Below are 23,725 nucleotides of genomic sequence, written 5' to 3'. Positions count from 1 at the left end.
TCTGTATTCCTCTGTATCACATCTCCCACCAACGCCAACTCCATCTCCAACAACAGTGGTCCTGGTTGGATGAACAGTATGATCAGTCTTGGATCCAGTTCTCCTGTCATAAGGCAGAAATCTGAGAACAAATTTCTTGCAAGGAAGTTGCTAAGCGAATCTGATGTCTCATAGGGATGTTGAAAATGGAGTATAGTTCAAAGGACTGGTAAGTGCCTACTATTATTTGTCTTAACATTTATACTTCCTCTCGTTACCTTGCTGGAAATAAATTGTGTTATTCTGAGGTACTGAAAGAAATTTTTTTTTACAGTGGAAATATCAATTTATTTCCATAATAGAAAATTGACTATGTTATTGATCAATATGTCCCATCTGCCAAGTCTTCCTTTTTTTTTTTTTTTTAAGTCTTCCTAATTATAAATTGAAAGGTGGACCCAATAGCATTGTAACTGTCAAACATTTATTGATGGAAAGCTGTTGTTATAAGTTTTGATGTAGGTCCCTCTAATGACAGACTGGCATAGAATGAGACACCAAATTAAATATGTTTCATTTACTAGTAAAATGGTTTTGTTCAGTTTCATCTCCCAAGAGTTGATTAACCAAATGATCCTGTGAACTGTTCACTCTTTAAGAGGCATTGGACTTTACCAAGTGCCAGCCCTGAACCATGCTTACAAAATTGATATCTCACATCTCAGATTAATGCTGTTTTAATTTAAAATTTTAAATTGATTGGTTTATGTAGTCCTTTATTTTTGTTATTTGGTCAGAGATTCTTATAATCCCCAGTCCACTCTACTTTATGAACACTAATTTTCTTGCTTAAATGTCAACATCTTCAATAAATACATTCAAATATTACCCAAACAGATTGTTACATGACATTTTTTTTAGCATTTTGCCCATTTTATATGCAATAACGGATCTCCGAGATAGATTCTTATTTTGATTCCTCCTCCAATTTGGCAGGGATTAAAAAGCTGCTGCCTGTCACAGGCCCAAACTGTGTCAAATGGGATGAACTTCTGATGAACACACACTACGGAGGCTAATAAACTCTAATTATACCATAGGCATCTTCTGAAATGGGCACATCCAATTCCATACACCACAAATATTGGCCCAGAATCAAGGATGAATTCTGAACTGATGCTTTTATTGCATTTCAGATAGTGGAGAAGTTCCATTGAAGGCAAGAGAGCAAGGAGACAGCCTTCATATAGTGATACACGTAGTACAATGGGAAAAGAGTGGGGGACCTAGTTACCTCTGAGCACCTCGTGCGCTAGGTACCCAAATTCGTAACATCAGCAGACTGTCTTTTCCTTCAAATTGCTCAGTGTTCTTCTGCCCCTTGAGTCTGAAGTCTTGCTTTCTTTAACTCTGGGAAATGTCTTCTCATTCATTTTATTATTACTTCCTCTACAAATTTGATCCTTGAACAACATGGGTTTGATCTGTGTGGTCCCATCTGTAAAATGGGATAATATTTTTACCTAATAAGGTGGTCATGACACTCAAATAATCTAATTAAAACCATGATGCCAGATACATAGTAAGTGTTCAACAGATATTTATGACTGTTACTCTAAGTCTATTATTTTTATTAGAGCACAAAGAAAGTAGAGCTTAATTTCTGGGACTGGGGATCAAGGAAGTTTTCGTAGAGGGGGAATGCACATGTTGAACCTCAAAGAATAAGGTATTTCACTGAGCCAACACAGAGGAGAGGAAAATGAGGAAGGACATCTCAGTTTCAGGGGTGGGAATGTGCATGCTATGTCTGGGAAATGAAAACAAGGTGATTTTGCCTGGATTAGGGTGCAGCAGGAAGAGGAAGGCAATAGGTTGGGGTAAAAACCTTCCTCCTCATCCAGATCCCTATCCCCACCCTCCTCAATCATCTTTACTCACTCTGGAATGCCCTCCCACTCATCCCAGCCAACACTGCCTGCCACTGTCTACCCAAGTCCAATCCATTCTGCGACCGAGGTCTAGTATTACCTTTTCCGGGAAGATTTTTAAGTTCCACGATGGCAGGATCATGTCTGTGTTGCTCTGTCCTATTCCAATCATCTCTCATAGTGCTTGGCATGGTTTGGGTACTCATTTCTTTTCTTTTTTTGTTCAATAAATAAATATGGCAAACCCTGTTAGTAACAATGTCTGCCTCCCCACTCCTCCCCCTTTCTGCTTGCTGACAGAGTGCCCCTGTAGTTAAGGTAGCAATTTTCCCAGTCTCAGGCAATGAATCACAATTAGCCTAGCACAGCGCCATCCAAGGGAAACAGAATGAGGGCCACAACTGTGAGGGCACTTATATAATTTAAGATTCTTCTAGTAACCACATTTTAAAAAGCAGAAAGAAATTCATTTTCGTAGTATATTGTAACTTTTGTAAAATTTATTTTGATAGTATATTTTTTAGCATATTTCAATTTTTGTAGAACTTATTTTGATGTATATTTTAACTTGACATGTCCAAAATATTAGCATTTTAGCATGTAATCAATAAAAAATTATTAATGAGCTAGTTTATTTTTTGCATCAAGTCTTTGAAATCTGATGCATGTTTTACACTTACAGCACATCTCTATTGGGTCCAGTCACATTTCAAGATCTCAACAGCTACACGCACAGCAAGTGGCTCCATTATTGGACAGCTCAGGTCTAGGCAGTTGTAACCAGCCATCTCCTACTTTCCCAGGTTCCTGTTTGGCCAAAGATGATCATGTGACCCCGTTCTGACCAACGAAGTGAAAAAGGAAGTTAGACAGGGCCATCTGGGAAAACTGTTGCTCTTCTCTAAAGGGACAAGCTTGGCTTATGCCACCTTTCCCTCCCTTGTCTTGAAAGCAAATATGCTACCTGGAACACATTAAAAAATGGTCAAGAGCAGGCTTCAGAAAACTTTTTCTATAAAGGCCAAATAGCAAATATTTTAGGTTTTTCAGGCCGTATTGTCTCTGTTACAACTGCTCAACTCTGCCCTTGTGGTGCAGAAACAGCCACAGGTAATATATAAACAAGTGAATGTAATTATATTTCAATAAAAATTTATTTGAGGAAACAGTGGGCAAGGCTGATTTCTCCTATGGGCTATCCTTTGTCCCCATCATGAGAACTATAGAGACGCCAGCCCTGATATGAATCCACTTCCAGACTTCTTGTTACATGAGGAAAAAAATAAATTCAGCCAGTATGAGTTGGTTTTCTGTGACTTCTGGCTGATAGTCACCTAATAGATAGTTAAAAGGTAGAATTAGTGTGCCAGTTATAATAAATCTTCTCTTCCAAGATACCGTGCCTTTCAAAAATTTATCACTAAGATAATATGATAATCACAGTAACATTAATGCCATTGGTTGAAAACCACTTGCTTTATAAACTCTGATCCTCACAACTGCCATTATTCCAGATTCATTGATAAGGAAGCTAAAGTTAAAAAAAAAAAAGCATTGTCTTAGGTCATGTGGCTGATACTTGGCAGAAAAAGGATTGGAATCCAGACCCCATCTGAATCAAAATCATTCAGAAATATTTGTAAATCATCTACTACATGCTGGCTACCGTTTTAGGCACTTGGCAAGATCCGTGAGCAGAAACCAAGATCCCTACCCTTGCTGAGTTTACTATCTGGAGAGCTAGCAAAAGGCAATAAACAGCCTGCAGTGGGTTAGGAGGTTGTTTGCACCCCAAGTTTGTTGCCTCATTATTCACAATTACCGAGATGTGCAAACAACTGAAGTGTCCTCGAGCAGATGAACGGATAGAGAAGATGGGATATATATATATATATATATATATATATATATATATATATATATCTCCTTTTTTTTCTCTCTCAGTTACCAAAAGAGCCTTCAAACTCAGCTGGTCTCCAATCCAGTGGTTTTCAGGGCAACTTCGCCCTATAGGGAGTATGTGGCAGAGTTTGAGGACAGCTCTGGTTTTTACAATTGGGGGAGAGGTTTCTAGTAGCATTTTGTGGGTACATCAGGGATGCTGCTAAACATCCTACAAGGCATACATGAGTCCTCCACAACTAAGACTCAGGAAGCCCGAAATGTCAACAGTGCCAAGGTTGAGGAACCCTGATCTAATATATCCCCTACACTCAATAGGTGATAGGTTCACATTTCAGATCTCAGCTATGCCCCTTGTGGTGTATATCTGTCAGACTCATGGCTTCCTACCGTCTTTTGAATGGCCTTTCTGCATTGAGGAAATTCCAATTATTTTAGGTCCTGCCTTTCTAAGGAAGAGTTTAGACCCCCAATTTCAGTCTCCTTTGCAGCCAGGACTCAGACGTAGGCCTCAGTCTCCCTCAATTAGATGCCCCCTATGAGCCTTTGATTTAGAAGTTATTATATATATATATATATATATGAAATATCACTTAGCACAAATGAAGAGAGAAATCCTGCCCCTTGCAACATGTTTGGACCTCAAAGGCATTCTGCAAAGGAAACCAAGGAAAACACAGCAAGAGAAGTACTGCATGATCTCACTTACGTGTGCAATCCAAAATAGTCAAACTCCAGAAACAGAGAGTAGGATGGGGGTTGCCGACTGGGAGGAGAGAGGTGGTCTGGGTGGAGGGGAAGTGGAACAATATTGGTCAAAAGGCACAAAACTTCAGTTGTGCAAGATAAAGGAGGTCTGGAGATCTAATGTATAGTTTGCCAAGGATAGATCTTAAATCTCAACAGACACAAAGGGTGACTGCGTGATGGTGATAAATCTGTGAGTTAGCTGGATGGTGGTGATCATTTTGCAATGTATATGAATATGAAAACATCAGGTTGCACATCTTAAATATATACAAGTTTTCATGTCAGTGATATCTCAATAAAGCTGTTAAAAAATACTTATAAAGAGGAGAAAGTCAAGCAGGAGTCTTCCCACTGTGCTGTCTGCCTCTTTGCACTTCTCTGAGTTGCATTCATCATAGGCTGCCTTGTGCAAGGAGGATGTGAACGCATGTGCGCATTTTCTTCTCAGTTACACCCTCTTGGCGCGGAGGGCCTCCATTTCACTGATCTTAATACCACTTCGGCAAACAACAGGTACTCAAAGCTTGTCGGATAAAAATCCAATTGAATTCACTTTGGCATCAGCTATTCAGTTGGAAGCAGCCCAAGAAGCATGTAGATATGAGACAGGGTAGGTCTAGTTCAAAAGTCCTGCAAAGATTTTTGTGAGTGTTCACCAGGTTGCAGGCACCGTGCTGGGCTCAAGGCTCCCAGCAGGCTCAGGTGGGCTTAAGGAGGCAGGTGTCCAGGAAAGAACCCAGCTCGCCAGTAGCAAGGTACATAAGGCCTGGACTGCACAGCTCCAGCAAAGACAGTTGGGAGAAATCTGAGAGGGGACTTGGTAGGGACTTGAGGCAGTAACAGCAGCAGCTGCCCTCCTGGTTGGCTCTTACGCTACCTAGGATGGCATGTTGACTCTCCTGTCAGTCACTCTGTTCCCTGGGCTAGGGGCAGGTGTTTCCCCCAGGCCCCACACCAGATGTACAACCTCTGTTTGCAAACCTGCCACAGGAAGAAAGCAAACACAATGTATTTGCATTTTGTTTGTTGCAGGTGAGTGGCTTTCCAGGCCTGGCTCAGGAGGTCATCTGATCACTCAGTGTTTGAAGCCTCACACCAGCCACAGGTGTCCATCCCATTGAGTGGGCCAGCAGAGGACGGCCAGCGCTAGTTCCTGGAAGCTGCGTAAGGAGCTAGAGATCTGATTTCTGGGTGAATACTGCTCAGGACTTGAAGACCAATGCAAAAAATAGAAAGGTTCACAGGATATATCCTCCACGGGCCCCCTCCTCCCGCCCCATTTAAGATGGAAATCACTTTATTGAGTTTTATGGGGCGTGAGGATACCTATTCTTATGACTTAAATTACCTACTTTACTGGATAGAAGAATCTAAATGAGAAACCTGGCTCAGGTTTTTAGCCATTAAAAAAAGTTAATATTCAAGTGTATTTTTGTGGTGCCAATTTGATCCTGAAATTAGATCTGCTTCCAGAACTCAAAGTTAAATGGGCCGCAGTTAACTCAGCCTGGGTCTTGGAACTTGGACGGGCCACTTCCCTCCCAGACTTCGTTCCCTTATCTGTAAAATGAGGGGTTGGACTACAGCATCTCAAGTCCCTGCCAGCTTTGCCATTTTAGGATATAAATAGATTCATAATGACAAGGACTCAAGGCCTTCTAAACCTGCCCGGGCATCAGGAGCAGTGGAGGTGTGTGTTAAAAATAAAGATTTCCTGATCCAACTTGGGAAATTCTGATGCTCCAGGTCTAGCTAAGGGCCTAGAAATAGGCATTTTTAATTGGCTGGTTGTTTCTTAGGAGCCTGTTCTGCAAAACCCGGCTTGCCTGGCATTTGACAGCCCCTGAGAGCACCAAAAACCCTTTGCAACCAGCCCAGATCGGAGTCATTCTTGTTATTTTCAAAGATCTCATTGGATAAAAACACTGACCTGTCCCTGGTGTCACTAGCTCTCATCTAGGATTCTGGGCCTTGAACCTAAGTCATATTTGTAGACACTTTCCAGACTGCATCGTTCAAACTCATGCGGAAGGGGGACAGGGGAGATGTCTTTGTAGTTTCCATGTTTTCGTTTCCCTTTTGTGAGAACACAGTCCCAAAGAGGTGGTGGGTTTTAGGGAGGGGATAAGACCCTCCAACTGTGCTGCTGGCCCAGGAACTTGGCTTGCCGGCCCAGTTTTCCTGGTCTGGAAAATGGGGAGTGCAAGCCGTGGCCTGTCGCACATGTAACATGCTGCTAGCATAATTTTTTGAAGCTCACAAATGTTTTGAGGATTAATAAGGTGCTTGGAAAGAGGGCAGTTTCTAAAACTGTGGTGTTTGGATTCAACACTGAGAAAGCGAGCCAGCGGTGCTATGTGTGCTGGAGAGAACATGATGCCAGTGACGAGCTGATTTGATTCCAGAGGACTGAAATATCTAATTGCGACACACTGGCCCGCCCCGCCCTGGCAAAGGGCAGTGTCCTCTCTGTATTCTCATCACCCAAAAACCACTGCCCTCAGCATCTTGCTTTTATTTTGTTTTGTGTTTGCAAGAAGTGAGATCCTTTCTTGCGTGATCCGTGGGTCTGGGTTTGAATCTTGGCTGTATTCCTAATAAGTAAGACCTTGGGCAAGTCACCAAACTGCATGCCTCAGTCTCCCCACCTGTAAAATGGGGATGACAATAGAACCAAGACAGTTTTTGGGCATATAAATGGGTCATATGTAAAATGCCTGATCCATACCACTCCTTGGCAGATAGAGAGTGCACAGTACACATTACCAATTATTGGTTTTATTATCATTAAGATCAGAAAGGAGAGAGACACGTCTACTATGAAAGTTGTTTACATTAAATGCAACAAGATCATAATGATTCTCAGATTGGCTGTAGGCTCACTGTGGGAGGAGGGGGCAGGCTTACAGGTCTTGTAAAGGATGCAGCTCACAAGCCCTTCCTCTTGGAGTTCTGAGTCAGTGCATTGGGAAAGGGGACCGGACTATGAATTCAACACAAGCTCCCTGAGCTGGTTGTGTGGCCGGTGGCCCAGGGACCACAATCTGAGAAAACCTACTTGCTTGTATCTCAGTATTTCTGTTTAAGGGGGTGCCTGTGGTCCCTCCATTGTTTTAGCCTTCTCCCGACAAGCCTGCACAGCAGATAAGAAGTCTGGATGCCAGCATTTAAATACCACATTATTATTATTTTGCTATTTATTGTGGGCAGGTGTTTTGAATTCAGCTGGCCTTTCATTTTCGAGCAGCCAAGCTGGGATGCGGCTCGGCTCAGCTCCCAGAGCAGTCTCTCACGGTTTCCCTTCAGCCTCACCTAACCTGGGCTGAATGGGACAGTCCCGCTGCTTTTGAATTGGTTCACAGGGTCAGGCATCGTGGTGCCAGTGTGCCCAGCCTCCACAAAGGCAGCCCACCATGAGGTCCCCAGCGTCTCCCACAGTGTCTGGAACACAGTAGAATGAATGAACTCAGTTGCACAGATTTTCCTTTTACAAAACCACCAAGGTGTGTTGAACAAAATTAATCCACCATGCACATTTTGTGTCAGAATATGAGTCAGAAACCACTACCCTGTAGGCACGTTTCAGAAGCCCAAACAGATTATCATAGGCTCTTTGACTTGGGATGGAGAAAAGCTTAGCTGAAGGAGTCCTAGAGGAGGTGTAATCACACACCTGGCATACCACTGGGGCTCCATCAAATGCTGGGTCTTGTCCCTTTTCCTTTTCCACCCAAAGATTTGGTAGTTTAGGATTCTAAATGGTGACAGACATCTTGAGACAGAGGGGTTTTTTTTTTGTTGTTTTTTATTTTTTAATAGATGAGGAAACCAAAGCCCAGAAAGGTTAAGTCACATGGCTGAAGTCACACAGCAAGTAAATGACCTAGTTGGAATTTGAATCTAACCCAGAGACTGCAGAGTCCTTTCTCTTTACATTTAATGCCAGCTTCCAGAGCCATTTTTTTTTTTTTCTGGCTACAGATTTATTCAGCACAAAACAATCTCCAACTTTACTGAGGTGGCTGACCACGTCCACCACCAAATCCACCTCCAAACTGGAACTTGGTTGCTGACCCTGTCCTGGCCTCAGCTTTCTTGTCGGCCCCAGGGGGCACAGCGCTTCATCTGTAGGTGTCTCTGTTAGCTTCCCCTCCTGTGAGTCTTGCAGGTCGCTCTCTCTCCAGACCTTTGGGCAGTGGCCTGCCAGTCCCAGGTCTGCTGCGGTGCAGAGTGGCAGGCACATTCTTGGGGGGTAGGTGGAGGTAATCACCGAGATACTGGACACTCTCGTTGGTAAGGTACCAGAAGAAATGTCTCCAGGTGAACTGTTCTTTACGTAGCGTCGGAATTTGAGAAACTGCATGGTCTACATGATGTGAAGGTTGGGCACATTCTTGTCGGCCAATTCAGGGTGTTTGGGCATGTGGATGTCCTTCTTGGCCACTATCACCCCCTCCTTGAAAAGGAGTTCATAAATGGCGATTTGGTTCTTCTTGAGCATCAACATCTCGGTGACTCCAGAGCCATTTGCATCAAAATCACATCTAAGTTTTGGGGAATTTGGCTGGCTCAGTTGGTGGAGTATGTGACTCTTTTTTTTTTTTTTCCATTTTTCTCAATTTAAAATCAATCAATTAACATGTAGTGTATTATTCGTTTCAGAGGTAGTTTAGCAATTCATCAGTTGCATAGAACACCCAGTGCTCATCCCATCATGTGCCCTCTTTAATGCCCATCACCCCATGACCCCATCCCCCCACTTCCAATGACCGTCAGTTGGTTCCCTATAGTTAAGAGTCCTTTATGGTTTGTCTCCTTCTCTGATTTCACCTTATTGCATTTGTCCTTCCTTTCCCCCATGTTCATCTGATTTGTTTCTTAAATTCCACATATGAGTGAACTTCTATGGTATTTATCTTTCTCTGACTGACTTATTTTGTTTAGCATAACTACCCTCAACTTCCATCCACGTCTTTGCAAATGGTAAGATTTCATTTTTATGATGGCTGAGTAATATTCCATTTATGTATATATATATATTATATATATATATATAATATATATATATACCACATCTTCTTTAACCACTCATCTGTCGATGGACATCTGGGCTCTTTCCATAGTTTGGCTATTGTGGGCACTGCTGCTGTAAACATTGTATGCGACTCTTGACCTTGGGGTTGTAAGTTTGAGCCCATATTGGGTGTAGAGATTGCTTAAAAGTAAAATATTAAAAAAAAAAAATCACACCTAAGGCTTGTGAAATTCAAGTCAAGGGTCCCTCCCTATTGAATCCGACTTTCCCGGAGTGGTGGCTAGGAATCTACAGTGTCCAAAAAACAAGCTGTCTTTTGTATCAAAAATTAAACAGACGTTAGTATGAGAAATCAAGTTCAACTTTTATACAAAACAAAACAAAAACCCCCAAGCAGGTAAATCACTTGTACACTAAAGTTCAAGTCACATAGCAAGTCCGCGCCTTCTATATAACTGAGGAGATCCCTAAATTCATCTCACAGAGGGTCAGATTCCAAACCCTACCCAATCGTTTTTTGTTTTTTTTTTAATTGTTTTTTAAAGCTGGTACAGCAGATGACCCCTTGAAACCCACCATGAGGTACTGGTAGCACCAAGGGAATGGTGGACTCTGGTTCAAAACCTCCCCTTGGTCCTAATGTCACCACCTGAATGGCAGTGGCCGTCACTGCCCCCCTCACCAAAGAGCAAGGGGGAGCTGCCAGAAACAATAGGAACAGACTTTTGCAAGGGTCCAGACAGCTCTGCCAGATTTCTTAAATTCAGATCCTGGAGTGTTGCCTATCAGGATGGGTTCTGCAAGGGAGCCAGGGGCATGGATTAAAATACGCATTTGTAAGAAGTGAAACTGGAAGCTTGAGTCCCTGGTGGGTTAACCTTGGAGAAAGACTACCCCAGAGACACTGTAGACAAGTGTGCTCAGGATAACAAAGGCAAGGACAGGGCACTCCCCGAGTTTCTCAGCAATATGCCTTCACCTGCAGTTTAGCTAACAGCATGTCTCTGGGGTTTCTGTTGCTATTAAATTTATGCCTTATGAAATGTCAAAAGGGGAGCACTGCTTCTCCAATACAGTAAGAAATTTCTTTCTTTCTTTTTTTTTTCCTCTTCTCTCTCTCTCTCTTTTTGAATGTAATGCCCTCCTGGAGGATTTTTGCAACCCTGGATAAATATTTCTCTGTCAATTCAAACGGAAAAGAGCTTATGGCTTCTCAAGATGGGCCCTGTTGCCTCCTAACGCAGCGGTTTGTGTAGACAGGGAAACATTTCCCTTCTGCCCTTCCGGTTCTCCGGTTGCTCTAATAATTAAATTGACATAAGACAGTTTAAGAGGAGAGAAACAAATTTAATTACGTACGTACTGGAGCCCTGTAAAAAATATGACACCCAAGGACAAGTCTGACAATTGTGGCCAATATGCCATTCTGAGCTAAGGAATGGGATAGGGGCCTGGGGCTTCCAAGTGGGGGCGGGTGATTCATAGAACAATAAGAAGAGCAGATGTTTGGTAATTAGATGTTTGCCCTGCCATTCAGATAGGTCATTTCAGATAAAAAGTTATGCCTGGTAATAGCTCTCTCTCTCTCTCTGTGCTAGGCTCCCTATGTAAATTCTTTTAGAGAAAAGTTGTTCTTGGATCTGCTGGGTCTTGATGGCCCTTCAGCTCAAAAGAATCCACATGCCAAAGTGGCATATTATGAGGTCACATTTGTGCTCCTGCTCCTCTGCAAAGCAGAGGGACTGAGCATGCTGGTGTGTGCCCAGCACCGAGCCGTGTGCACCAAGAGACTGGAATCCCAGGTTCACCAGGCATATTTACCTGGAGGAGAAAGAGAATGAATCACTGTTCACTAAATCAGGCGAGCTCTCTCATTTCTGCGTGGAGCCCACAGCCTGCCTACAGAGCAAACTGGAGGTAGCGCGCTGATGACGTTGAACTCAAAACAGTCTCTGAGCATAATCTACCCTTCCCAGGCCACACCTCCTCCAGGAAGCCTGCTGGCACGCCTCTAGCCTAGGAGTTGCTTCCACAGGCAAGCTAATGTGTCCCAAGTGACTGCCTTTAAGCAAGTGTAGTAAGGGCATTATCTCACGCATTCCTCCATACGACCTTGTGAAGTGGATATGATTAAACTCATTTTGTAAATGAGGAAATGGAAGCCCAGAGTTTAGGTTAGAGGGTTCAGTAGAAATCTTACCCCCTCCACGATTTAGCTGGCTAATGGGGGGCATGTTGCTTAACTTGTCCGTGCTTTATGGCCTCATCTCTAAAATGAAGAACATACTGTAGGTTTCAGATTCATGCAGCTACATGCATACAGGGCTCAGCATTGTGCCTGGTATATAGCAGACATTTAATAAAATTGTTGCTGTAGCTATCATTATGATTACATCTACAGAGGTAGAGAGAGGTGCAGAGCAGGGATTCAAACCCAGGTCTGGGTGGCTCCAAAGTCCATGGGCTTTGTTGGGTGTGCCTTGATGGCTGCATCTGTGGAGGTTTCTACTGTTAGGTTTTCATACTTCTGTGTTTTTCTGTCCAGTCTCCAAGGACACAGGCAGGCAACAGACTTTCTTCTCATTTGCTGCATTGCCGGCCTCTGGTGTGCGGGAGACACGCACTAAACACCTAGACATGATTTGACGAAAGCCCTCCCAGACGAATGGCAACCTTCCAGTCCTTTCTCTCCAGGCATTGACCATCAAAATAGTGAATCTACTAAAAAAAGTAAATAAAACCATATTGGAAGATTTATTAGTTATCTTGAATATCTTTAAAAGAATAGCAAACTGATTAGGAAAACAAAAAGCCACAGAAACAAATCAGATTAGAGAAGATTAAATATATAAGTAAACATATTTTGACAGAAGGCCCCTGCACGGACTTTCTTTGGTCTATAAGGGAAAGACTCCCTGAGTCCCAGAAAAAAGTTAAAGCAAAGTGGGCTATGTGGCCATTGCTATGGGTGTCATGACCTCATCTTGGCTTGCAGTCCCATTCCTTTATTTGGAAAAAACCACCCTCTCCTGAGAAGTTGCAGACAAGGACCTGAAATCCCTCTCCTCCTTGGCGAGACTAACCTGTGTCTCTTACCCCTTTGACTTATAAGGAGGCAGTATGGCACAGCACTGAAAGCTAGGGTTCTGGAGACACTAGACTGGCATCTTTTTTTTTAATTCTTTTTTTTTTTTTAAGATTTTATTTATTTACTCATGAAGGAGAGAGAGAGAGAGAGAGAGAGAGAGAGAGATAGGCAGAGACACAGGCAGAGGGAGAAGCAGGCTCCATGCAAGGAGCCTGATGTGGGACTCGATCCCTGGTCTCCAGGATCAGGCCCTGAGCTGAAGGCGGCGCTAAACCGCTGAGCCACCGGGGCTGCCCTAGACTGGCATCTTTATGACAGCAGGAACACCTATGATTCACCACTGTTACTTCCAGAACCAGGAGCAGAGTTGAATGAGTGAATGAATGAATGAATGAATGCACCAAGACTGCCTGGGATTGCATTTCTGGTACCACCTCTGGTTAGCCATATTAGTTTTCCTGTATTCGTTTTCCATGATGTGTAACAAATTGCTACAAACTTAGTGGCTTAAAATAATACATTTTCTTAAAATGGTACAGTTTCCGTGATGTAAGAATCCACTTAGTGTCCCACTGGGGTGAAATCAGGGCACTGGCTGGGGCTGCTATTCTCACCTGAGATTTGAGCTCCTTTTCCAAGCTAATGGATCATTGGCATAATTTGTTTCCCTGTGGTAGTAGGACTGATGTCCCTGTTTTGCTCCTGGCTGTGGCCATGGAACATACTCAGAACCTTAATGCCACCTGCAGTTTCTTAACATGTAACCGCCATAGGCAGCTCATGGCAGAATACATTGTTTTCTTCTGGGACCAGCAGAAGCACATCTCTCTCATCTCTTTAGTTTGTGACTGCTGGACCCCCTAAGAGCACACCTGATAAGGTCAGGCCCACCCAGGGTGATCTCCCTTTTGAGGAGCTCAACTGATTAAGAATCTTAATCACATCTACAAAAATCTACTTTGCCATATAATATAACACAACCACAGGACTGACATCCCATAATAACTATTGGTCTTGTTCACACTCCAGGACACGAGGTTATACAAAAGTAGGGGTCATGAAGGGTCATTTCAGAATTCTACCCACTGCAGCTCTTTAGCTGTAGAAAAAGAGTTTCATTTTGTATGCCTTTTCTATATGAAAAACATCGACATGATGTTGTATACAAACATCTACTTTGTAATGTTGTTATGAGGATTATGTGACATGATATAGATTAAATGCCTGTCATGGAATAAGTAATAAATGTAAAACAAATGATTATTTATATTATTGTAAGAGCCACATGTGAGTCTCCAGGGCATGCCTCCAGAATATTCCCCACACTGTACTTTGGGATGAGTTGGATTCAGACAACCAAGAGGAACTTCATTCAAGTAGGTCCTTTGCCAATAGCATTGTCTCTCTGGCTCTCACTTTCCAGATGGAATAGTGTAAACACATATTCTTGAGTGGTCTGGGGTGTACCTGAAGGAAGGAACAATCACTCTTTTACAGTTTCTTAGAAGTCTTATGTTGAACTTTAAACTTAAAAAAAAAATCAAGTGGATTTGGCATTCAACTTCAAAATGTGTTTGCATTAATGATACTGGAAAAATCTTTGTACAACATGGATACTCCCAGAAGACACAGAAAATTTACCTGCATCCTCTGACATATAGGATGTCTAAATATCCCCGTCAAGCCCTAAAGCAGAGATATCCCCAGTTTTTTTTTTCATTTTTAAAGATTTTATTTATTCATTCATGAGAGACACACAGAGAGAGAGGCAGAGACATAGGCAGAGGGAGAAGCAGGCTCCACGCAGGGAGCCCAATGCGGGACTTGATCCCAGGATCAGGCCCTGGGCTGAAGGTGGCACTAAACTGCTGAGCCATCTGGGCTGCCCTCTCCCCAGTTTTTTATCTCCTTGATCATGTACCACAATCAGGACATTTGTTTGAGCCTATTCTTTACTTTATGTGTAACTATTGATAGACTACAAGCATGTATTATAGTGTAATATATTAAATCCATAAGATGCATATCAAAAGTAGAAATTTAGAAAAGACTAGATGAAAAATAAATATGAAATGAAGTTCTAACACTTCCTCCCTCTGCCCAAATGGATCACATAAAACCCCTGGTGGAGACACCTCCTTTTGGGGACCACTAACAAAGGATGCATGACAAACTGTGCAGCCACCACCCATCTTCCTACCCCTGCCCCATGTCCTTGAGGGAGGAGCCTTGGTTTGCGACAAAAGTAGGAGTTACAGCTTTCCCAGCAGAAGAAGCGAAACCTGTGGGAGAAGGAGCAAAGGAATAACCAAACCTTCTTTCTTTTCTCTTGTTCTCTCTTTCTTTTTCCTTTTGCTCTTAGTCTGATTTTTCCTTCCATTTTTTGGTTTGGAGGGCAAAAACGGCCCAGAGCAAAGACAGGCTTGGAATTCAGCATTTACCGAGTACCTGCTATGTCTCGGATCCATGCCAGACACTTTCTGATCCTCTTATCCCTTTCAATCAGTGCGGCACACTCATTGGGTAGCTAGTAGAGTCTGGGTTTTGCATGTGATGGGGATGGAGGCCCCAGAAGTAATTAAACTGAGCCCAGCTCTATATAGTGGACTTTGGATTTTAGCTTCTGTTTAATTCCAATGCCTGAGTTTTAATCACCTTGTAACTGCTGGAGAGATTTTGTTTTATATTTCAGTGCTGTTAAAGAAGGGGTTGCGTATTCAGGTGGAGGGTTAGGATTGAGCAGTATGAGTGATAGTTACCCTTTTAAGAACATACAGGAGCTCGTGATGCCAGAGACACTTCACTTTGGCCCACTACAGTTTGTAGATTGAAATTGAGCCTAAAGACTCTCCTGCTGAAAGCATCTTCAGAAATCACCAAGGTGGGGGCACTTGGGTGGCTCAGTTGGTTAAGTGTCTGCCTTTGACTCAGATCATGATCCCAGGGTGCTGGAATGGAGCCCCACATCAGGCTTCCTGCTTAGTGGGGAGTCTGCTTCTTCCTCTCCCTCTGCCGTTCCTCCTCTGCTCATGCTCTGTCTCTGGCTTTCTCTCAAATACATAAATAAAATCTTAAAAAAAAAACAAAAAAAGATCACCAAAGCCATGGGTCAGCAAACTACAGCTTGGAGGCCAAATCCAGCCACCACCTGTCTTTGCAAATAGAATTTTGTTGGGACACATTCTTGCTCATTTATTTACATATAGTCTATGACTGCTTCCATGCTACAAAAGCTGACTTTAGTAGTTTTGACAGAGACCATATGGCCTCCAAAGCCGAAATATTTTACTGTTTGGCTCTTTGCAGGAAAAGTTTACTGACCCCTGTCTAGTTCAGAGACCCTTAAGCTATTTTGATTGTGTATTCTTATTAGTAAAAAACCAAAAAACAAAAAGCCCACATCGCTTGAACTACATATGTAGATTTGTTTATTTATAAAATATTTAAATGTACTACCATTCTAATATATTTTTTCACCATAAAACACCCAAAATAGAAGTTAAAAATAAAAGTTAATTCTAGTATTTTTTTTTCCTGACACCTCTGTGGATCACTTTGACCCTTTGTTGGTCTAGAGGTTTGGAGATTGATATCGACAATGATTTTTAAACTTAATGTTTACAAAGCAGCTCTTAGGGGTTATAAGGAAAGAATTGTGTCCAATAGCATGGATTTGAATTCAGGGAAATCCCAAATCTTTCACACTATATAATAGTATATATCCTGTGTATATGACAGATTTCATTCAAAAAAGAGAATTTTATGCCTAGGACTAGTTTACAAAGGGACCAGACTACTGTTTCTGGTCATGATGGAATAGCTGGGACTGGACCTGCCCTCCCAGTGTACATTACTGGAGACAGGATAGTGTCCAGGACAGTGCACAGTGTGGGACCTTGTCTCCCTGACAGAAGCAAAACAAAGGTGTGCTCCCTTCCATCATCCCAGCTCTCTGCTTGGGGACACTATCCTGACAGCACCGCATGGTGGCCTTGCTGAGATGGAGAAACAGTGATGGGAGTTCAGGAAGGCTGCGGTGGTAGGTATCTATGGAGTAAGGAGACATAGAGGCATGAACCCCAACATCCCACCCCTTATCCAGGTGGCTGTGTGACTGGGTGAGCTCAGGGGGCCTCTTGAGGAATCACGTCTCATCTGTCTGTCTGTCTATCCATCGTTCTTGCTGCATGCTTATTTGAACATGTTCACCCCTTAGCATCAGAAGGCAGTAGGATGTTTACACCTCACATCTGAGCCACACGCTGAGCCTCTCCCCTGAACTCCGTGGTGAGGAAGTAGGCTTGTGGGAGAAACTGGCTGAAGGGGAGCCCTGACCATCACTCTCATTGTGCCTGTGTGAGCACGAAGGGTCACCTGTGCCAAGGCAGGGTCTAAGCGATCCCGCTTTCCTCACCCTTTCCTGCTAAAAAACACGAATGAGAGATGGAGGGTGGGGGCCTGCCTTTCAGTAAGAGGCTGGTGGCTGGAATGACATTTTGGAATCAGGTAGATGGGGATTCAATCCTGTCTAGTTTATGAGTTGTTTCACCTGAATCTTGTTTCCTGTTTAATAGGAACAGTGTGACTTGTCCTGCAGGGCAGCTGGGGGGCAACTGAATGATTTTCTCTGTATAAAATCAGACATAGCATAGACCAACACCCATCCATGCACTGCAAAGACTATAAGGGTAAATCATAACAATGACATTATTATTATTGAACTTTGTGGCACTAACCAAGAAGGATACTTATGTCTCCCTGGATGCTTCTGCTACACGAGGCCATCACTACTACCTCTGAAGACCCCAGTGAATCCTCTTCCATTTCAAATTCCCCTCCCCTCTGTACTCTGTGCCATTCCCCATCCCCATTACTTCCTACATTTTACTTTTTAAATTCCTTGCAAGCAAGCATCTTAATTTCTCATACATTTGCTAAGAAGATCGAATGAACCTTGTCTGTGGACAGCACAATGCAGGTGCCCATTAGTACAACTGCTTTATTTTTAAATTCGCCATCATTATGTTGCTACAGATTGGAGTTCAGACAGCTACTTGCTGCATTTTTGCAGCAAAATGCCCCAATTTCTACAGTCAAGTGCATTTTATTTTCCTGCTCTGTGTTCGTTGTTAGGGTGACAAACTCCCATAAATTTCATCTAATCTGTTCTGGACTAAGAAACCAGATAACTTGAATTCCTTAAAATTGTGAATTGGCTCTCAGTTTGGCCAAGGGTGTCCCATCTTGGAGGGGAGAACATGAACTTTGCTGCTTGCCTGTAAAGGCACTTGCTTTCATGTTTCAGAGGGCTTTTGTTTACTACTCACATTTGGACCGTGTGCTGAGGAGCAGTGTTTCCCAATGTTGAATCGTTCCTATGTTTTTACTGCATTTGCTCGTGCAGCAAACCATTATTGTGTGCCAGACATGTTCTAGTTGGAAATAGAGAGTTTTGAAGTACCATTTTCCCTCTAAAGAGCTCCTGCTTCTGTGGGACAAAGGGGTATCTGGTCACTTATGCCACAGAGCACTCTGTGCTGTGAGAAAGGTCCCCAGATGCTTGGGGACAAGAGGAAGAGCCTCAGGGCTGAGTGGTCAGGGGAATCTTCCTAGAAGAAGTGACACTGAGCTGGCTTCTGAAGGTAGAGTAGAAGCTGGCTAGGCCAAGATGACTGGGAAGGGCATATGAGACAGAGAACAGTGGGTACCTCCCCTAGCCTTCTTCACCTTTATCCAGGATGCTGGAAACTTTGGAATCCTCCTTGGCCTTGCTGCTTCCTTCTTACCTCATCAACTCCACTTATTTCTAGATACCCCAGCTCTTGAGTTACTCTCAGGCCTTCTTTTTTCCACATCTCTAGTAATCCTTCTTGCCCAACTAGTCTCCCATCTCAATGTTCTGCTCAAGCCCACACAGCAATCTGAGTGCTCTCCTGCTCAAACCCTTCAAGGGCTTCGTAGGCCTCCACACAAAATCCTAGCATCTGTTCTACCACCTTTGAGACCCCTTCCAGACCATCACTGCTCACCTCCCCACATGCACCTCCTGTCCCTCCCCTGTGGTCACTCATGACAGCCATGCTAGCCATTGCCCCGGGCTTCCCTCAAGATTTTATCTTTGTCTTTGGTTTTCTATCATGCTGGTGATTTCCTAGTCCTTCAAATATCCCAATTCATTCCTCTTCAGAACCTTAGCACATGCAACCTTCTCTGCTCCCACTTACTGTCTGGCCAGAGTACACATATCTTTCAGGTGTCAGCTTAATTGCAGTCTTCCTCAGAGAAGACTTCTCCAACCTTCCAGTATTTAAATACTGCTTCTCCTGCCCTATTTTTCCCCTTTATAGAACTTACCATAGTTTGTAAATTAAACATCTACAATGGTATTTGTTTGCATCTTCCACCACACCCCAAGCTCCGAGAAGAAAAGAAGTATACCCCGCTTACCCCCTCTATTATCTATTACAGTGTGTGACACATAGTAGGTCTCAATATGTATAAGTTGAGTGAATGAATAAAAGGGATGAGTACTCCTTGGGGAAACATATACACCTGACAATAGTCAGAAAAGTCTTGTGCATTAGTATCCTGTTGATGCATAACAAATGACCACAAATGTAGTAGCTTGAAACAATATAAATTCATTATTTCACAGTTTTTGTGGGTCAGGAATCCAGACACAGCTCAGATGGATCCTCTGTCTCATCAGGTTGTCTCATCAGGCTGCATGTAGTCAAGGCACTGGCCACATATGGTTCTCAGCTGGGGTCCTCTTCCAAGCTCATTTTGATTGTAGGCAAAATTGAGTGACTTGCGGTTGTAGGACCAAAGCTCTTGCAACTAGATCCTGCCCTTCTCTGAGGCAGCTTTGCTTCTTCCTTCTTGACACTAGCAGGATAATCTCTTTGAGTATCACTTTTTTTCCCTTTAACTTTAGAATAGTTTCAGATTTATCACAAGATAGGATGGAGAGTTCCCATTTATCCCACACACACTTTCTCCTATGGTAAACATCTTACATGAGTATGGCATATTTATCACCATTAATGAACCAATAATGAACCATTATTATTAACTAAAATTCATATTTTATTCAGATTTCCTTATGTTTTTCCCAATATTATTTTCCATTCCAAGATCCCACTTAGGATCCCACATTCCATTTATAGTTTGCAATCTACATTTACAAACAGCCTGAGTCTGGTTTCAAAAAACATGACACCACTTCAAAGCTTGTGCAGGTGTCTCGGAACAGAGAATTCGTTATTCTTCCTTCCCATCCATGCAATATTGCTGTTATTCACTTTGCTTATCCACATTATACAAACATCTAGTACATTGTTACCATTATTGCATTAAACAATAAGTTATATTCTAAGTCAATGAGAATTAGGAAAATAAAATATTTTATTTTACCTGCATTTATTCCTTCTACAACATCCTTCCTTTCTTCCTTTCTTTACATAATGCAAGTTTCAGACCTGTATAATTTTCCTTTATCCTGAAGAATTTCTTTTAACATTTATTGCAAGATAGATCTGTTGGTAATCAAGCTCCTCTGATTTTACTTGTCTGAGAAGTCTTTATGTTTCCTTCCCTTTGAAAAATTATGCTGGATATAAATTTCTAGGTTGGTGAGCTTTTTCTTTCAATTTTTTTTTTCAAATTTTAAATATTTCACTTAATTCTCTTCTTACATGGCTTCTGATATAAGGTTTCTTGTGGTCCTGGGACGCCTGGGTGGCTCACTTCAGTTGGGCACCCAACTCTTGATTTTAGGTCGGTTGTGGTCTCAGGGTTGTGGGACTGAGCCTTGCATCAAGGCTCCAAGCTCAGTGGGGTGTCTGCTTGAGATTCCTCTCTCTGCTGCCCCCCACACCCCACTCCCTTTCTCTCTCTCTCAAATAAATAAATGAATCTTTAAACAAAACAAAACAAAAACCCACAAAGTTCCCCATGGTTCTTATCATTGTTCTTCTAAGGTGTATTTTTCTTGTGGCTTCTTTTAAGATTTCTTATTTGTCTTTGGTTTTCCACAGTTTGAATATGAATGTCTTGATATTTTGGGATTTGTTTTCCTTTAACCTCATTGATGTTCTCTGGATCCATGATTTGGTGTTGTTGATTCTGGAAAATTCACAGCCATTATTACTTCAAACATTTCTCTTTCTTCATTCTCTCTTCTGACAGTGTTTCAATCACGTGTATGTTATCCCTTTTGATGTTACACAATTTTTGGATGCTCTATCTTGTTTTTTTTCCCCATTTGTTTTTTTCCCTTTGAATTTTCTTTTAAAAAAGATTTTATTTATTTATTTGAGAGAGAGAGACAGAGAGACAGAGAGCACACAAGCAGGGGGAGGAGTAGAGGCAGAGGGAGAAGCAGGCTCCCCACTGAGTATGGAGACCAATGTGGGGCTCAATCCCAGGACCCTGGGATCATGACCAAAGACAGACACTCAGCTGACTAAGCCACCCAGGCTCCCACCCTCTTTGAATTTTCTTCTTGGGATATTTCTTTTGACCTATCTTCAAGCTCAGTGGACCTTTCCTTGACTGTGCCAAGTCAACTAATGAGCCCTCTGAAGGCATCCTTCATGTCTGTTGCTGTGTTTCGATTTTTAGCATCACTTGATGGTTTCCTGGAGTTTCCACCTTTCTGCTTACAGTACCTATCTGTTCTTGAATACTTATCTGTTCTTTTTCCATTACATCTCTTAATATATTAATTATGGCTATTTTAAACTCTGTCAGATAATTTTGACATCTGTGTCATATCTGAGTCTAGCTCTGAAGATTACTTTGTCTCTTTGGACTGTTTTTCTTGCCTTTTGACTAACCTTGTAATTTTTTGTTGAAAGCCAGACATGTTGTATCAGGTAACAGGGGGTCAGGTAAATAGGCCTTTAGTGGAAGGACTTAGGTTAATCTCTCTGGAAGACATGCTGTGTTAATGTTTGCTATAGCTACAGGTGCCAGAGGTTGCCCACTCCTCAATGCCTTTACTTATGTCTTTTTTTTTTTTTTTTGTGACTTTCCTCAGTACCCTCCCCAGAGTCTGCCCCTTGCCATTGTTTTGGCCAAAATCCACTGTTGTTTTACCAGAGCCCTGTTGGAGTGGTGGAAAGGTATGAGGAATGGAGAACATTTTAAACCTTCCCATTAAATCTCAGTCTTTCTCTGGGTTTGTGTCTTGGGGCTGTGACCTTCACAAGTATTTCTCCAGTGATAGAGCTTTTACCCTTCTCTGTCTCCCCCCACTTTCACTGGCTATAGTGTTTTTTATCTGTTTCTTTGAAGGATTTATCCTTGTTGACTATGTTTTTCCTCCCTGTCGGTGAGCTGGGAATGTTGAAACAGGCTGGAGTAGGTAGGATCCCCTTCCCTTCAGTTAGATAGCCTGGCAAAGCTCTTCTGAAGGGGAGGCCTTTGTAATGTAGTAGGCTCCTGGTATATCTCCAAATGATTAATTTGTACTCTCCTGCCTGCAGAGCCAAGAAGGGATCTTTCTTGGAACCTGGGAGGGTTCCTGGATGTAAACCTCACAAAAGTGTGGGTCCTCTTAAGACTGTGGCCCAAGGAGTTTCTTACTCTCATGCGAGTCCACACTGAGCCTTCAGCAATTTGTCAAAATCACCTTCTAAGTCTTCCTACCAGTTTATGAGCCTAGAGGTTTCTGCCTCAGGTAAGCAAATCTCACCTGTGCTCTCTAGAAAGGACTGTCTTTCTGGATTTTAGAGTGGCAGTTTCTCTTACATCTTCAGTTATCTCACAGTTCCAAAAAATTCATTGATTTTTCATGTTGTCCAATTTTTTTCTTGGTGTAAGGATGGGAATGTCAATTTCCAAGCTCTTTACATGTCCAAGTTGAAACTGATGGTCCTTTATTGACTTTTTTTTAGGCATGCACCGAATTAGGTCAGGCATTTAGGATAAACTCCCTTTTGATTCATTTAATCCTAGGAAAGAAATTCCACATGTTTATAGGTATCACCCACACTCAAGGGAGGAGACTGCATGCAGTACATACACCAGAGGTGGGAATATACCAGGGGGTGGGAATCTTGGGGGCCATATTGAAATTCTGCCTACTACAACTTGCCAGAGTAGGTGACATTTGAACTTGGATTTAAAAAACAAGTGGTATTATGCTGAGTGAAATAAGTCAATCAGAGAAGGACAAACATTATATGGTCTCATTCATTTGGGGAATATAAATAATAGTGAAAGGGAATAGAGGGGAAGGAGAAGAAATGGGTAGGAAATATCAGAAAGGGAGACAGAATATGGAAGACTCCTAACTCTGGGAAATGAACTAGGGGTGGTGGAAGGGGAGGAGGGCGGGGGGTGGAGGTGACTGGTGGTGGGCCCTGAGGGGGGTACTTGATGGGATGAGCACTGGGTGTAATTCTGCATGTTGGCAAATTGAACACCAATAAAAAATAAATTTATTATTAAAAAAAACAAGTGGAATGAACTGAACTAGAAGGTGGGAAGAGTATGCAAGGCAGAAGGAACAGCATGTACAAAGATAGAGAAGGCACTGAAAAGTGCTATCAAGATCCAGATACTATGTCTGAACTCATCAAATTGTACACATTGAATATGTGCAGAATTTTATTTATAAATTATATCTCAATAAAGCTGAAAAAAAAATTCCAGACATTGAATTCCTTCACTTTGGGATTGTGTCTGAAAGTGTTTGATGGGAGAAATTTCCTTAGGGGAGCTCACTTTGAGGACATAGCTAGCCAGCCAGCAAGAGTTAAAGATAAAGAACTCTCTCTGTCAACCAAGAGAATTTCAGATTATTAGTTTTGAACGTCGGGACATCTAGGTCATCTGAGGCTCCCAGTGAGCACTCGCCTCATAGTTGTGATAGTTGGGTTGATGGATGTGGTTCTTTCCTTCTAGAAATGTTGCCAGCTTGGTTCTAATGAACCAAAGCTTTAATGAACAAGGTCTTTTCAAAGAAGTACTGTGTCTCTTCAAGTAAGTCTTGTTAAACAAACCTTTTCTCTATTTTTTCCCCCTTCAAAC

The 23,725-nt window shown here is 42.4% G+C and overlaps 1 long non-coding RNA gene and 1 pseudogene across 1 annotated transcript; both read right to left on the bottom strand.

The window, feature by feature from the left end:
• Positions 1 to 1,212: 1,212 nt before the first annotated feature.
• On the bottom strand, positions 1,213 to 2,732 carry LOC144323013 (uncharacterized). Its single transcript, XR_013388571.1, has 3 exons — positions 2,591 to 2,732; positions 2,011 to 2,123; positions 1,213 to 1,477 (listed from the first exon to the last, which is right to left on the bottom strand). It is a non-coding gene; the product is annotated as an uncharacterized LOC144323013 (long non-coding RNA).
• A 5,827-nt stretch (positions 2,733 to 8,559) lies between these two features.
• LOC144323012 (small ribosomal subunit protein eS10 pseudogene) lies at positions 8,560 to 9,073 on the bottom strand (annotated as a pseudogene).
• Between the last annotated feature and the right edge of the window lie 14,652 nt (positions 9,074 to 23,725).

This window comes from Canis aureus, chromosome 11, assembly GCF_053574225.1.
Source record: "Canis aureus isolate CA01 chromosome 11, VMU_Caureus_v.1.0, whole genome shotgun sequence".
NCBI lineage: Eukaryota > Metazoa > Chordata > Mammalia > Carnivora > Canidae > Canis > Canis aureus.
The sequence above is the reverse complement of the archived record's forward strand: the minus strand, read 5'-3'. Positions and strand labels throughout refer to the sequence as shown.